Here is a 14,645-nt window from a genome sequence, read left to right as displayed (position 1 = left end):
AAGGTAGGAAATCTATTTTAGTTAGAAGGAAGAACAGGGTCGGATCATGTGTCTACGGTGTCTGAACATGACAGTAGTTCCATTCGCTTATGGCATCAAAGGTTGGGCCATATGAGTGAAAGAGGGTTAAAAATTTTGGCTGATCGCAAGTTACTTCCTAATCTAAAGTCTGGAAAGTTACATTTCTGTAAACATTGTCTATTTGGAAAACAAAGTAAGCAAAAGTTTAAAATAGGCAAACATACTAGTAAAGGAATACTTGATTATATCCATTCAGATGTTTGGGGTCCAGCCCCTACAACTTCATATGGTGGCTCGTCATATTTTGTATCGTTTATTGATGATTTCTCTAGGAAAGTGTGGGTCTACATGTTAAAGAAGAAGTCTGATGTGTTTACAGTTTTTAAACAGTTTAGAGCATTGGTAGAAAACATCACTGGTAGAACTATAAAATGTTTAAGCACTGACAATGGTGGTGAGTTTACTTCCAAGGAGTTTGAAATTATCGCAAGGATGCAGGGATCGAGAGACATAAGACCAGTGTTTATACTCCTCAGGAAAATGGAGTTGCTGAACGCATGAATAGGACTCTTTTAGAGAGAGCAAGGAATATGCTGAGTAACGCCGGTTTGTAGAAGGAATTGTGGACAGAAGCAGTGGATACAACTTGTTATGTGATAAATCGATCACCATCCACGACGATAGGTTGCGAAATTCCTCAAGAGGTATGGAAAGGTCACCCTTGTGATTATTCTAAACTCAGAGTGTTTGGTTGTGATGCATATGCTCTAGTGCCTAAACATCAGCAAACTAAATTAGATCCAAAGTCAAAAAGGTATATCTTTGTTGGATATGGTGATGGAACAAAGGGATATAGATTGTGGGATCCTACTACCCGCAAGATCATCATCAACAGAGATGTAAAGTTTAATGAATCCTCTCTTGTACAGTTAGATGTAGATAATAGATTGAAACAGGATGTTGTATCTAACTTTCAGCGAATTCAGTTTGAAAGAACTTCTAATGATAGTCATGATGACCATAGTTCAGATACTAGTCATGAACAGGTTTCAAAATCAGATCATGAACAGGGTTCAGATGTAGATCGTGAACAGGTCTCAGATGCTGATCATGAGAAGTTCCTACAGATGGTAGTCAGCTAATTGTGGAAGCACCAGAAACATCTTTAAGGAGGTCCACGAGAATCAAACGTCCTCCTAGAAGATATGATGATTATGTTACTTCAGTTGCTTTAACCGCTAACGATGATGAACCTTTGTGTTATCAGGAAGTTGTAGAAGGTTCAAAAAGTGAAAAGTGGAAAGAAGCTATGAAGGATGAGATGATGGCATTTCACAAGGATGGCACATGGGATCTGGTTGAACTTCCGAAAGACAAAAAAACTGTGGGATGTAAATGGGTTTTCAAGGTGAAACGGGGTGTGAATGATACTGAGGACAGGTACAAAGCGAGGCTGGTCGCAAAAGGTTTTTCTCAGAAAGCAGGCATTTACTTTCATGAGATTTTTTCACCAGTTGTTAAAATAGTTTCAATTAGAATTGTGTTAGCATTAGTCGCTTTGCTTGATTTAGAATTGCAGCAACTAGATGTTAAGACTAAATTTTTACATGGAGACTTAGATGAGGAAATTTATATGGAACAACCTGAAGGGTTTGTTCAACATCGCAACAAGAAATTTGTCTGTAGGCTCAAGAAATCACTGTATGGCCTGAAGCAGTCACCTCGGCAATGGTACAAGAAGTTTGATTCTTTCATGTTGAGTCAGAAATATATAAGAAGTGAATATGATCATTGTGTTTATTTTAAGCAATTAAATGATGGCATGTTCATTATCTTCGTGTTATATGTTGACGATATGCTTTTAGCAAGAAAAACCATAGTGGAAATCAACAGGTTAAAGGCTCAGATGGCTAGGACGTTTGATATGAAAGATCTGGGAGAAGCAAGACGGATTTTGGGCATGGAGATTTTCAGAGACAGGAGCAATGGTAAGTTGTGGCTATCAAAACAGAAGTATATTGAGAAAATACTCTTGAGGTTTGGTATGAACAATGTGAAGCCTGTGTTAGTCCCTTTAGCTTCCCATTTTAAGCTTTCTTCGTGTTTATGTCCTAATACAGATGAAGAAAAGGAATATATGTCTCGAATTCCGTATGCCAATGTAGTAGGATGTTTGATGTACGCGATGGTTTGTACTCAAACAAAGATTTCACATGCAGTTGGGGTTGTCAGCAGGTATATGGCAAATCTAGGTAAAGAACATTGGTCAGCAGTGAAATGGGTGCTTCGGTATTTGAGAGGCACAAGTGATTATTGTATCACTTATAATAAAAGTAGTGAACCTGTTTGTGGATATGTTGATTCTGATTTTGCACGTGATTTGGATAAGAGAAGGTCAACTTCAGGGTATGTCTTTACTCTTGAGGTGGAGCTATTAGCTGGATGTCAAAGTTACAGAATATTGTTTCTTTGTCCACTACTGAAGTAGAATACATAGCTGCTTCACATGCTTGCAAAGAAGCGGTTTGGTTGAAAGGTTTGATTGGTGAGTTTGGGAGGATACAGGACAACATCAAGTTATTTTGTGATAGTCAAAGTGCAATTCACTTGGCTAAGAATCCAGCCTATCATAGTAAATCAAAGCATATACCAATCAAGTACCATTTTGTAAGACAGGTTATCATTGAAAGGGGTGTTTCTCTTGAAAAGGTGCATACGAAGGAAAACTGTGAAGACATGTTCATGAAACCAATTTTGTTAGAGAAGCTGCGTTGGTGTCTGGCTTCTCTTGGCTTGCAGAAAAGATAAAAATAATAAATGAACAAGGCATCTGGCTAATTGTTGTCAAGGTGGAGATTGTTGAGATTTTCGGTTTTATTAAATTGGGCAGAAATCTCATGTATGTGCCAACAATAGGATTAGTTGCTATATTAGCTCCAGTATTTTTTGAGGAGGAGTTAATGCATCCTATATTTGTTGTGAGGGAATTTATGATTCAGTTTTATGCTCCAGCTATATAGAAATGTAATCCCGTAGAGGATTGTGTAAGAGTGTGTAGAGAAAATAGGGAAAATAGGGGAGAGCTGAGAGTATCTGTGAATTATTAGATTTGTTGTAATCTCCTTTGAATAATAAGATTTCCGATGCCTCTTTTCTGGTGGACGTAGCCTAGATTGGTTGGGTGAACCACGTTAAATCTCCGTGTCATGTTTTGTGAGGTTTTTTGTTTTGTGCTGTGTATGTTTCTATTATTTCAGCTGCGCTTTGTTTAGTCTAACAGTTTCTCTATTTAGTCTATTTTCATGAGAAATCAGTGATGCATTAAGCTCATCCACTGAGAACTGTGAGAGATCCTTTGTCTCTTCTATGGCCACAACAATGGCCTCAAACCTTGCTGGCAAACCTCTCAAAAATTTCTCAACTATTCTTTTTTCCTCAAGTGTCTCACCATGAGACCTGATTTGAGTAACCAACCCACTTACATTTGTAAAAAATGAGTTTATATTCTCAGACTCTTTCATACAAAGTGTTTCAAAATCTCTCCTCAACATTTGCAACTTTGTTGTTTTGACTTTTGCCATGCCTTGGTAGGCTGTCTGTTGGGTGTCCCATGCTTGTTTGGATTTCGTTGCTGTTGCAACCCTTAGGAAAATAATTTCATGAACTGCTTGAAAAATATAAAACAGGGCTTTTGAATACTTCTTCCTGTTGTCCCTTAACAAATCTTTTTCTTGTTGAAATAAGGCATTGCATGCTGCTGCATTTGCATTTGCTGGTTTTGAAAACCATTCTCCACCAAATCCAAAATGTCTTGAGAAGAAAACAGGGCCTTCATTGTAATAGCCCAATAATCATAATTTTTTTCCATTAAACTGAGGTATTTTAGGATTAGTCAAGCTTGTGCTTGATGTTGCCATTTCTGCGTGTAAAAAAAACTTTCTACCTGCTGATAAATATGCTAAAAAGCAATCCGCCCTCAAAACAATTTTCACTGGTAGTAAAAATACTTGTTTTTACACTATGAGAGTTTAACCCCCTGCGATACCATGTTAGAAATATTTAGTAAATTTGATTTTCCCGTTCCGATACCATGTTGGAAATATTTAGTAAATTTAATTTTTGAGGAGAGGCATAGGTCTTTGACTTTTGAGAATGTATTTTGGTGTAGCTAGCTTCCCGCAAAGGCACCGGGAAGCAATTTCATAGACTTGGATTTGGCGCACGACAGAGCTATTTGAGAGACTTATGAATAATATTCACTCAATGCAAAAATGACAAAGTAGTTTTGGAGCAACAAAATAAAAACTTAATATTATATTCTAAAACATGAAAATACATTCACATGAGGTTGCCACTCATTCACTAAGTAAAAACTAAAATTTCATGCGGAATAACACAGTAAAATACTGTAATTGTTGTTTTCATGGACCCATCAAAATTTGCTCCACCATTTTCTCCCCGAGACTTGCTTTCTCTTTTCTTTAACCTCTTACTCTCTAACCTATTACAAAATGACTTTTACATTCATATATAACTCAACATACAATTTTACATTTTTGCTCCACCATTTTCTCCCCAAAGACTTCGGTTCTCTTTTTTTTTTAACTTCTTACTCTCTAACCTATTCCAAAATGACTTTTACATTCATATATAACTCAACATACAATTTTACATTTAATTCATGATAGATCGAAATTAATATGATGTTTTCACTGATTATAATCAGAATCGCCTAGGTGTTTCTAGAGTGTGGGCAATATTTGCTGAATAAATGCTTGCCCATATCTATTTACCAAATTACATTGACTGCTTTAAATTCCTTGTTGCTTTTAAGAATGGTTCGCTCCTAGCTTCAATTCTTCAATCTTCAAACAAAGACACAACACTTGCTCATATCTATTTACCAAAGTACATTGACTGATTTAAATTCCTTGTTGCTTTTCAGAATGGTTTGCCCCTAGCTTCAATTCTTCAATTTTCAAAGAAGACACAACTTGCAAAAATAGTCTGAAAATTATGGCTGCTGTGAAGCTGTTTATTGTGGTGGTTGGGATTATTATTTCCAACCAAAAAATCAAATACCTCAATAGATATTTTGCAGAGTAAAGCGGCAGATAGTGTATTCAAAACATTACAAAAAGAAGAAGCTTGCCGAAGAAAGTAAAAGGAAAGTTGGGGTGATTGAACATGGAGGAGATACTCTGGATTGGAAGAAGGCATGGGCAGCGAACGCCTTATACAAATTATGCAAGAGCATAGATTGCAGTTCAACATGAAATTTTATGGAAGTGGTGAATGAATTACAGAGTTTTTAGCAGACATTATGGGTGATTGCCATATTAGTGGATAAGAGCACTAAATGGGCACAATATTTGCAGCAAGGTAAATTGCTCAAAGCAGTTTAAGTCGCTGGGAAAAATACGGCACTCTTGGAACGGCTGGGATTGTCCCCCACAATGCACATTTGCACAACAACAACAGAATCATCGATGGTATGATCTACCGTAATTGTGAACTTAATATTTAATCAATACTAATATTATTGAAGCTTTATCTTACTTTTGGCTGCCTAACAGAAAAATTATTCTATTCCGTATTTTTAAATAAATATGGAATAAAGCGTAGTTTAGTCAAGCGAGTTTCCAATAGCGTCCACGTATATAAAAGTTTCAAATTAATTATGATTTTAATCTTTGACGTGCCTTTTTTGGACAAGCTTTCACTGTATGTGATTACGAGTGATTAGGGTTTATAGTTTCCGTGTCTCCAAAGACCAAATTGCTTCATGTTGACGAGGAATTTTTTGTTTCTCTCAAATACCAGGCCGTTTCCGACTTTCAGTCCCCAACAATATATTGTAGGATTTCAACTGCCAATTAACAAGTCCACCCATGAAACTTCTAATACCATCCATTGAATTTTCGTTTGAATTAGATAAATCAATTTTTTTACTATCTTTTGTAAACATCCCAAATTAGTAGAATATGGCCGGTGTAGAGGTACATCAATGAGGCTCTGCAGCTTGACATTGCTATTTTATGCTCCCTACCCGTTTTGCTCTAAGAATCAATAATCATGTAAGAATCCTCAAAGACTTTTGCTCTGGTATAGGTATAGCTATGAACATAGAAAAAAAATAAAAGTTATGATTAATCAAATCACATAAGATCATTTATGAAACTTTCATAAATATGATAATAATAGTTTGGAGAAAGTGTGCTTATACAAATATCTTGAAATCTATATTAATCATAAAATCAATTGTAACTATAGTGTTAAAAAGGATAAATGATGGATGTAAATCTTAATATGGACTTGAAAAAAAGTGTAAAGTATTAAAACTTTAGTGGCAGGATAAGAAAAAAATTATGTTTGATACTCTTGTCACACCTTTTATCTTATAAAAATATGAACTCTCAGGATGCAATATTTCTAGAAAATTTTGGATAAGTACAGAGAAAATTCAAAAGAATGTTATAAGTTAAAAAAGTAATATTAAAACCAATGTACCCTATCATATCCCCCTTACAAAAGTGAACCTCTCCCCCATTGAGTAGGTCATCATGGTTAGGTACTTAATGTATAAGATAATAAACAACATGGAGGACAAGAGGCTCCCCAAAAGTGCTTCCAACTCCAAGCATAACCACTGATAGCTCATGTGAGAATGACATTGAGACGCCAAGTCTTGGTTAAGTTTTGGGGTGTTATAGGAAGATGTCACCATGTAGGGATAATATTAAATTATTATTAGTGAATAAAAAGAAGTTAAGATAATAGAAGGACATGATCAACCCTAATCTACAAGATCAAAAGTATATTTCAATTTCTACTAGCACAAAGAAAGAAACCAACATTGCTAAAAAGCTAACCAATTCCCTTGAGCTACATAGTGAATTGAGTGTTAGACATTTCTAAAACACTATGAGATGCAAGAATATGTAATCTTTGTAACACTGAGAAAATTAACAATAAAAACTACTTTTTCTTAATGTGCCTTCCATATGCCAAATTAAAATTCAATTTCAAAATATTTATTACAACCTTTTCCTTTATATTTTATTAAGACATAAAAACTATAATAACTTTGAAAAAAAACAAATCTAATAAATTTAACAAAATTAATATTTAAAAATGTGTCAATATAACGCTCAGATGAGAGAATTACAGGAAGAATACATGACCTGGCCAAGCAGCTCCATCTCCATGGCAGGAATTCATCTGGATCATGTGGCGAGGTCAACAACGGACGTCCAACGCCTTGCGCGGTTTTACGAGGAGGTTTTTGGGTTTCAGAGAATCGATGTGCCCAATTTTGGGTTCGAGGTTGTATGGCTCAGTTCTGTTCCACCCTCGTTTTCTTTGAATCCAAACTCAAGTCTATCTGAAATCCCTCATAGCGCAAGCCCTGATGTCGAGAAGGATCTGGATCGTATGCCACGCAGCCATCATATTTCTTTAGGCGTGCCTGACTATGATGTTTTCGTCAAAACCCTGAAAGGGATAACAAATGTCGCCGCAACGCGTTTAGAGGCCAGGTCGTGCCATCCCCAGAACGCGCGGAGCAATGGCAGGGGGGGAAGAAGAAAAGAAATCCGGGACGCGGCAGGGTTGGGATTTGCAGGTTTTCACACTGGATCGGTCGTTGAAATCAAAGAAGGGGGACTGCATGATGCAGATCTGCTCCCTCCCTCAATGGATTGGCCCAAACATTGTAGATCCGGCCTGGATCTAACCGATCTGGCCAATATTCGAGAACAGCCAGAACCCAGGCAACAGGTAACATTACTTTGTTTTCCCCTGAAAAAATATGCAGATCTGTTTTATATTGCTGTGTTTCTGGACACCCATAGGCTCAAACATACTTCATTGAGCCTCGATCGGGCGATATACCCACAGATCGGTGGCAATGAGCATAGATCGAGCATCGGGTTTGTAGATTTGGACCTGCAAACGGAAGAACGACCCTATATGAGGTCAGATCTGGAAGATCGTTTACAGCCAGAGCACATGGAAATTAGCCGCGACACCGGTTTAGGCGGATCAGGAACTCAGTCAAAACCTAGGCTACAGGTAACAACAACTCGTTTTCAGATTTTTATTAAAACCCCTGAGGGGAAAACCTGTTTAGTGTGGGTACATGCAGAAAGCACCATCATGCAGCTGAAACAACAAATATGGGCATTGACGGGATACCCTGTTTAGATCCAACATTTGGTTAGTGGTAGGTGGTCCATCCAAGATAGTAGAACCCTGAAAAACTATGAGATTAGTCCAGAAACAACCATTGTTTTAAACCTTAGGCTGAGAGGAGGGGATCTGCCCAGGGACAGCCAAGCTCCTCAGGAGGAGACAAGGGGAAAAAGACATCTCCTCAGCATCAACCCAAAGGAGGCTCCTCCTACAAAAACATTTTACAGGGTAACAGAGATCTAGGGTCCTCTCCAGATCAAGGCGGATATACACCTAGGCAATACATAGTAGATCAGCTAGGGCAAACTCCAGCCCTTAACTTTGATTCTATAGGGCTTGATGATTTCGTTAAGTCCTATGAAACGCAGGCCCTAATTTTCCGTTTTAACAGTTTTTGGCCAAAGCCAATGGATCTATTTCACTGGATTTTCACCAATTGGACCATGGAATGTGATATACATTTATGCTCCAAGGGGTTTTTTATAGTTAGATTTTCATCCACGGAAGTCAGAGATACAATCATCAATGCTGGGCCTTGGTTTTGGGGAACATCGGGGCTGTTTATGACCCCATGGTTTCTAGATTTTGATCCAAACAAAATGACTGTCTCCAAAGTGCCGGTCTGGGTCTGCCTATATAACCTTCCCCTTCACTTTTGGAGTGAACGAGTATTGGAAGGAATTGGGAACAGCATAGGGAAATATATCAAAACAGATTTGGAAAGGATTGATGAAAGGGTCTACACTTTTGCACGCATTTGTGTGGAAGTAGATCTAAGTAAAGGACTACCGAACAATATAAGGCTGATCTACAAACAACAAAATTGGCTGCAAGGACTAGACTATGAAAACACTGCTTTCAGATGTAGGCTCTGTAGGCTGACAAGACACTTGCAAAGTACATGTCCAGAAGCCAAGAAAGCAAACAGTAAAAAGAAGCAGAAAGGGAAGCAGAGGAAAGGATGGCAATTCCCCCCCCCCCCCCTAACTCAGAGGATGAAGAATAAGAAGCAGAAGAGGAAGATACCCCCGTAGAGAATGCTGAGTTTTCCCAAGAAAAGGAGACTCAGAAGGAAACCACATCAGACAACAAGGCTTCACAGTTCCATTCAAATCAGGCAGAGAAGGCAAGCGAGGATCTGAGTATGGGAGGGATCAAAAGGCATCACCACTCAGATACTTCAGACTCAGACAAGGAAACAACCTCACAAAAAGCAGAAACACAGTTAGTCATAGCTTCGATCGAGCCCACTCAAGGAGAGTGGCGCAAGGTCGAAAAGAAAAAGGGGAGAAAAACCTGAAGTGTGAGCCCTTTACTCACTACCGGAATCCAGTTTTTCTGCCTCTTTCTCCTTTCTTCTTTCTTTTTTTTTCTTCTTCTATATGCACGTTAGTTTTGTAACGTTGCATGGGGTGCGAAAGCACTTGAGCCCAATGGGAAACTTATGGAAATGCTTCAATGCATCTGCTTGTGTAACTTTTCATTTTTTAAATAAAAGGTTACCGATTTTTTCTTGTGGAAAAAAATTTAAGATTTAAAAAAAAAAACAAATGTCCAATATATTAATTATGTTTTTAGATAAATATTATTGTTACATTATATTAAAATATAAAATATATTTTTCCATCTTTCCATCTCAATGTTAAATTTAAAAATATGTATTTTTAATTATATATTGATATTTATCATTGAAAGAACCCTTTCACATATTAATTTAATTAACTAAAAACTTGATGTTTTGATATGAAGCTGATTTACTTATCATTAATATTTTCATGATATAATGTCGGTCGACTACAAATATAGATATACTATAACATTTCAAATTTATCTCTCTAACATCATAATTTTTTTATTTTTATGTTAAGTTAGTTGATGTATTGTTTATTAGTAAATTATTTTTTTAAATAACATGTTTTATATTCGTTTATAAATCGTTATTTTATGAAAAATTAAAAAAGAAATAGGAAATAAAAATTTACATTATATGGATGGAATTAAATTCACTTTTAAAGGAATAAATATTTTTTTTAATAATAATTTTTTTTGGTTAAATAAGTTTATTTTTATGAAATTATGTTAAAATTTATTTTCCATGGTTTTTTAAGCTATAAATTATATTTATAAAGCTTAATGTTTAATTTGTCTCAAATGTATACATACAGAAAAGTTTATTAGCCAAAATTTCATTATACAAAAAATTATGTTACAATATTGGTAAATTCTAATTAAAGTAAAAAAACCATAAGTTAAGTGAGACCATCAATAAGACAAGGAAGTATCAATAATACCTAAAATGAGTGGATTAACTAGAAATGTATGGCTTGAATTGTGGTAGCTTTGCTCCAATCCAATTTTTCATATTCTTTCACACCAATAAAATAACAATAATATATAATTTATAAGTTTATTAAAATTATAAAACATTTTATAAAAGAAAAAGCAATTAAGAAAAATGCAATTAAAATTAAAAATTAAAATATTTAAATGTTCTTTTAATTTGAATGGTTTAACTGAAATCATTTATTATTAATTTTTTTTATATAAATTATAGATTTAAAGATTGAAATTATAACGATTTTAGTTTAATATATATATAATTTATTAAAAGAATATAATTTAAATATTATAATTTTATATGTAAATTAGGTTATGAGAAGTTAACTATATATAAGTATAATAGTTATGAGTTGGTAAAATTAATTTTTTTGTTGTTAGGGTTAGGCTTTCATTAGAAAAACAGTACAAGTTTCAAGGGATAGCTTAGTTGGTCAAGTTCATGTTGTTAGGTACCTCGCCTATCGGGAGGTCATGGTGTCAAATCTCCTCGACGCCCTTGGGGTTAGGCCTTGCTAGTTTGGTTGATGGGTAGATCCCTTCGGGTTGATCTACCTGAATTTTCCCATGGATGTAGCGGTCACTTAGTGCTCATGAACCACCCTTAAAAAAAAATTAGAAAAGCAATAGAGAGGAAGTGTATTTGTGCTACTGGTCTGCCCGAGGGGAAACCGAACTAGGAGAAAAAATTCAAAATATTTGCATTACATTGCCTTCATTTGAGCATTTCATCTGATAGAGAAAAAACACCAGAGAGACTATGAAAACTATGAGACTGACTGTAGGCTCGCAAGCCTGGAATTTCTGAGAAAATTTGAGTAAATAGAATAACACTCTTGTCATTCCATAGAGCCATTCATGAATGCTATGGAAAGCAAGGCACTCTTAATATAGGGTTGGCACTAATTTGGCCAATTATGCATAAGACCACTTGATACTTGATGCCTAAGAGAGGCACACTGATAGCAAAAATGAAAATGAGAGGAGAGTCGACTATAGACCAACTGAGAAGCCCTTTGTCGATCACTTGAACCCTGGTTGGCACGGCTAGTGACAAGCTCTTGACCTTCTTAGCACCACACATAACAAACCTAAAAGGAACCCAAGCCATTGTCATGCCCGAGTGGAATGTCTAAGAGATCGAGCAATAATGTGAACATATGCACCTTGGCACTTTAACAATCATTCACTTTAATAAAAAAATCCATGGAGATGTGATGCCTGATACACAATAATTGAAAATGCCTTCCCTTTCACTCTTAAACACCACTGAAATATGTGTTCACAAAGCCCTTTGGTTTAATTGAAAAATCAAGCTAATCACAAAAGTGTGCAGTTGATTTTTATAAAGTTGTCATTAGCCTTACTATAGGCATAGGATATTTTATTGAGTTTTTGGTCAAACACAAATTAGTTTGGAGTTGACCTAAAAAAATTATAAAATTTCCATAGTTTAACTTTGCACATTAAAATTTACTATTTTTTGACTATATATATATATTACAATTTGATTGGCTATCATATTGAACATGTTATTGCCCAATGTTTTTATATGTAATGGGTGTCAAACTATATATATATATATATATATTTTTTTTTTTCCTTCTTCATAATAATAATTAATTCGAATTGTCTGAGTGTTGTTTAAAAAAATATTGTTTATGTATTTAATGGGTGCCAATCTAGTAGCTATAAAATATTAAAATTTTCATCTATAATATAATATAGTATTTATAAAATAATTTGAAATTTAAAATTACGTTGATCTATCAATTAAAGTATTGGACTTAAATAATGATGTAATTGCAAAAATGCATGCATCACTTACCTTCTGAAGTTTTGGAGTACAAGGCTTGGTTGATGCATTGCAGCCATTTATTGTCCTCTATCTTCGTCTCATCATCTATTTTGTTCGCCTCAATCATGGAAGTTCAAGGAGAGTGTGACAAGATCCCTCTCACTCTCGAGAAATTTGCAAATTTATTTGGGATTTGTGTTGGTGTGCTAGTATTCATTGTCCTTCTCGGAATGGATACAATGAAGGATCCATAGTCATTGAGTGGTGAGGTAATTAAGAATAACTTATTTATGATACATTGGAGCAGCGTAATGTTAATTACGATAATAGCCTACCTGTTGCTAGGGATGGCCCATCCTTGTTATGAAGATTCATGGGGAAAATTATCTGCTCTAGGACTCATTGTGTTCATCCACGTTTTCTTTGAGTTCTCCAGCATACATCATTGCTTGGGTCAATCTGGCTTATCTTTTATTCCCAATTTCTTCTATTTTTGGCCACACATCAAGGAGGTTACTGAATATTCATTCATAGTATCAAATGTGCTAATATCAATATCATTTGTATGGCTTCTCCTCCTCTTCAACTATGCAACAATAGCCAATAGAAGCATACTAGATATCATTTCTTAAAAAATTCCCATAATCGTGGGAAATCAAGGTAACGTGACAAAGAACTCTTCTAAGGCAATAGAATACCTCGTACTCAAATCTTGGATTGTCTCCCATGCGTTTTATCCTGAATCTATCATTTCAAGACTAGTGATATCCACGTTAGCCATAGTAGCAAACACAATTTTCATTCTACATTTAATCGTTAGATTGCTTATTTGGGGCCCAATCATACAAGTTTGTTGATGTCAAATCCTGCATAAAATTCATAACATCTATTATGAAAAATTATTTACAGTGCTATTGACCCATTAATGCATAGGGGATGTATATTCCCATCGTTGGACAAATTGCTCTCTTAAATCCAAAAGTGGGCATATATAGCCCTTGCAGATCAATGAGTCAATAACACAATAAATATTGGTTTCCCTTTCACGAAAGTTACATTCATGTCGATGGGATGGGAAATTTTTAGCTGGGGTTATCTTACCTCCATAGCGTACTATGGAATGTGTTAAATTTGGAATCCAAATGCAAGATGGAACACCTATTTCCATGTAGAGGAATTTTGGACGAGGTACATTGTTGAGTTGGAGGAAGAAGCATTGATGAAGGAAAAAAGTAATGTAGATGAAAAAGTAAATGAAATGATTGGCTCAGAAGGAATAGAAATATGGTTCTTATGGACATTTTTGCGATGTGTGTATTGCCTGGAATTTCTTATGGTTTGCTTTAGTAAAGGATGTTGGTTACTCACAGAGATTACATTGGATTTTATGCAGAAAATATCCCTAAATTTATTATCAAAGTAGGGAGAAATAATGGGAAAATATTTCTCAGAATACAAAGAATTTTTAGAGAACATGGACCCTTTATGGGGGGATCCTCGGACCTTGTTTGTAACGAATCTAAATTCCATCAAGTGAGCAAAGGATATTGTGAAAGAGGGAAACATTGATGGAAAAAAGTGTGATGCCCTAATCAGGTTTTTGATAGATTATAGAATGTCGATAGGATGTGAAGGTATAGGGTGTTTGGAACCTGCAACATCACAAAATAAAACAGGTTTGAGGTTCTTGTGGAAATGAGATCATGGCCCTTTGTTAGACATGGAGGAGCATTACATATATGATAATAAACCGTCGTTGAAGCTAACAATGATTTCATTAGTCAATATAATAGTGTTACACTAAAAAATGTCACCATGACTATTTACAGTTAGTATGGCTCTATCAACAGTCATGCTATCCTCTTAGGCAAGTCTTATGCCTCTGCTCTCCATGTGAAACTCCAAAAAGAGAGAAAGTCTTTATAAATGTATTTATCTCTGGGGACGCAGGTTCTCTCAACCTTACCTGCGGGGACGCACCCAATGTTCACAAAAGCTGTGTCTTTGGACGCTCTGTATGTAAAGGGGCAGGTGCGTCCCCCTGTAAAGGTTAAAATGCGCAAGTTTCATCTTTAAAAAGTTACTTGTGGTCATTTCTAGAGCATTCTAGAAGGTTGTTCGACGTGTATTGAGCGCCTCCAGATGGTTCATGCACTCCTACCAAAGAGGAACTTATCCCATCAATAAGGGAGCTATCCCATCCAAAGAGGGGATTATCCCATTGATGGTGGACCTGATTAACTTCCTCTTGAGCACTATAAATACAGGCATTGGGCCAAAAGGAGGAGAGGTTGGA

This window comes from Pinus tabuliformis, chromosome X, assembly GCF_031772625.1.
Source record: "Pinus tabuliformis cultivar Carrire ecotype Pingquan chromosome X, CPIR1, whole genome shotgun sequence".
NCBI classification, from domain to species: Eukaryota; Viridiplantae; Streptophyta; class Pinopsida; order Pinales; family Pinaceae; genus Pinus; species Pinus tabuliformis.
The sequence above is the reverse complement of the archived record's forward strand: the minus strand, read 5'-3'. Positions refer to the sequence as shown.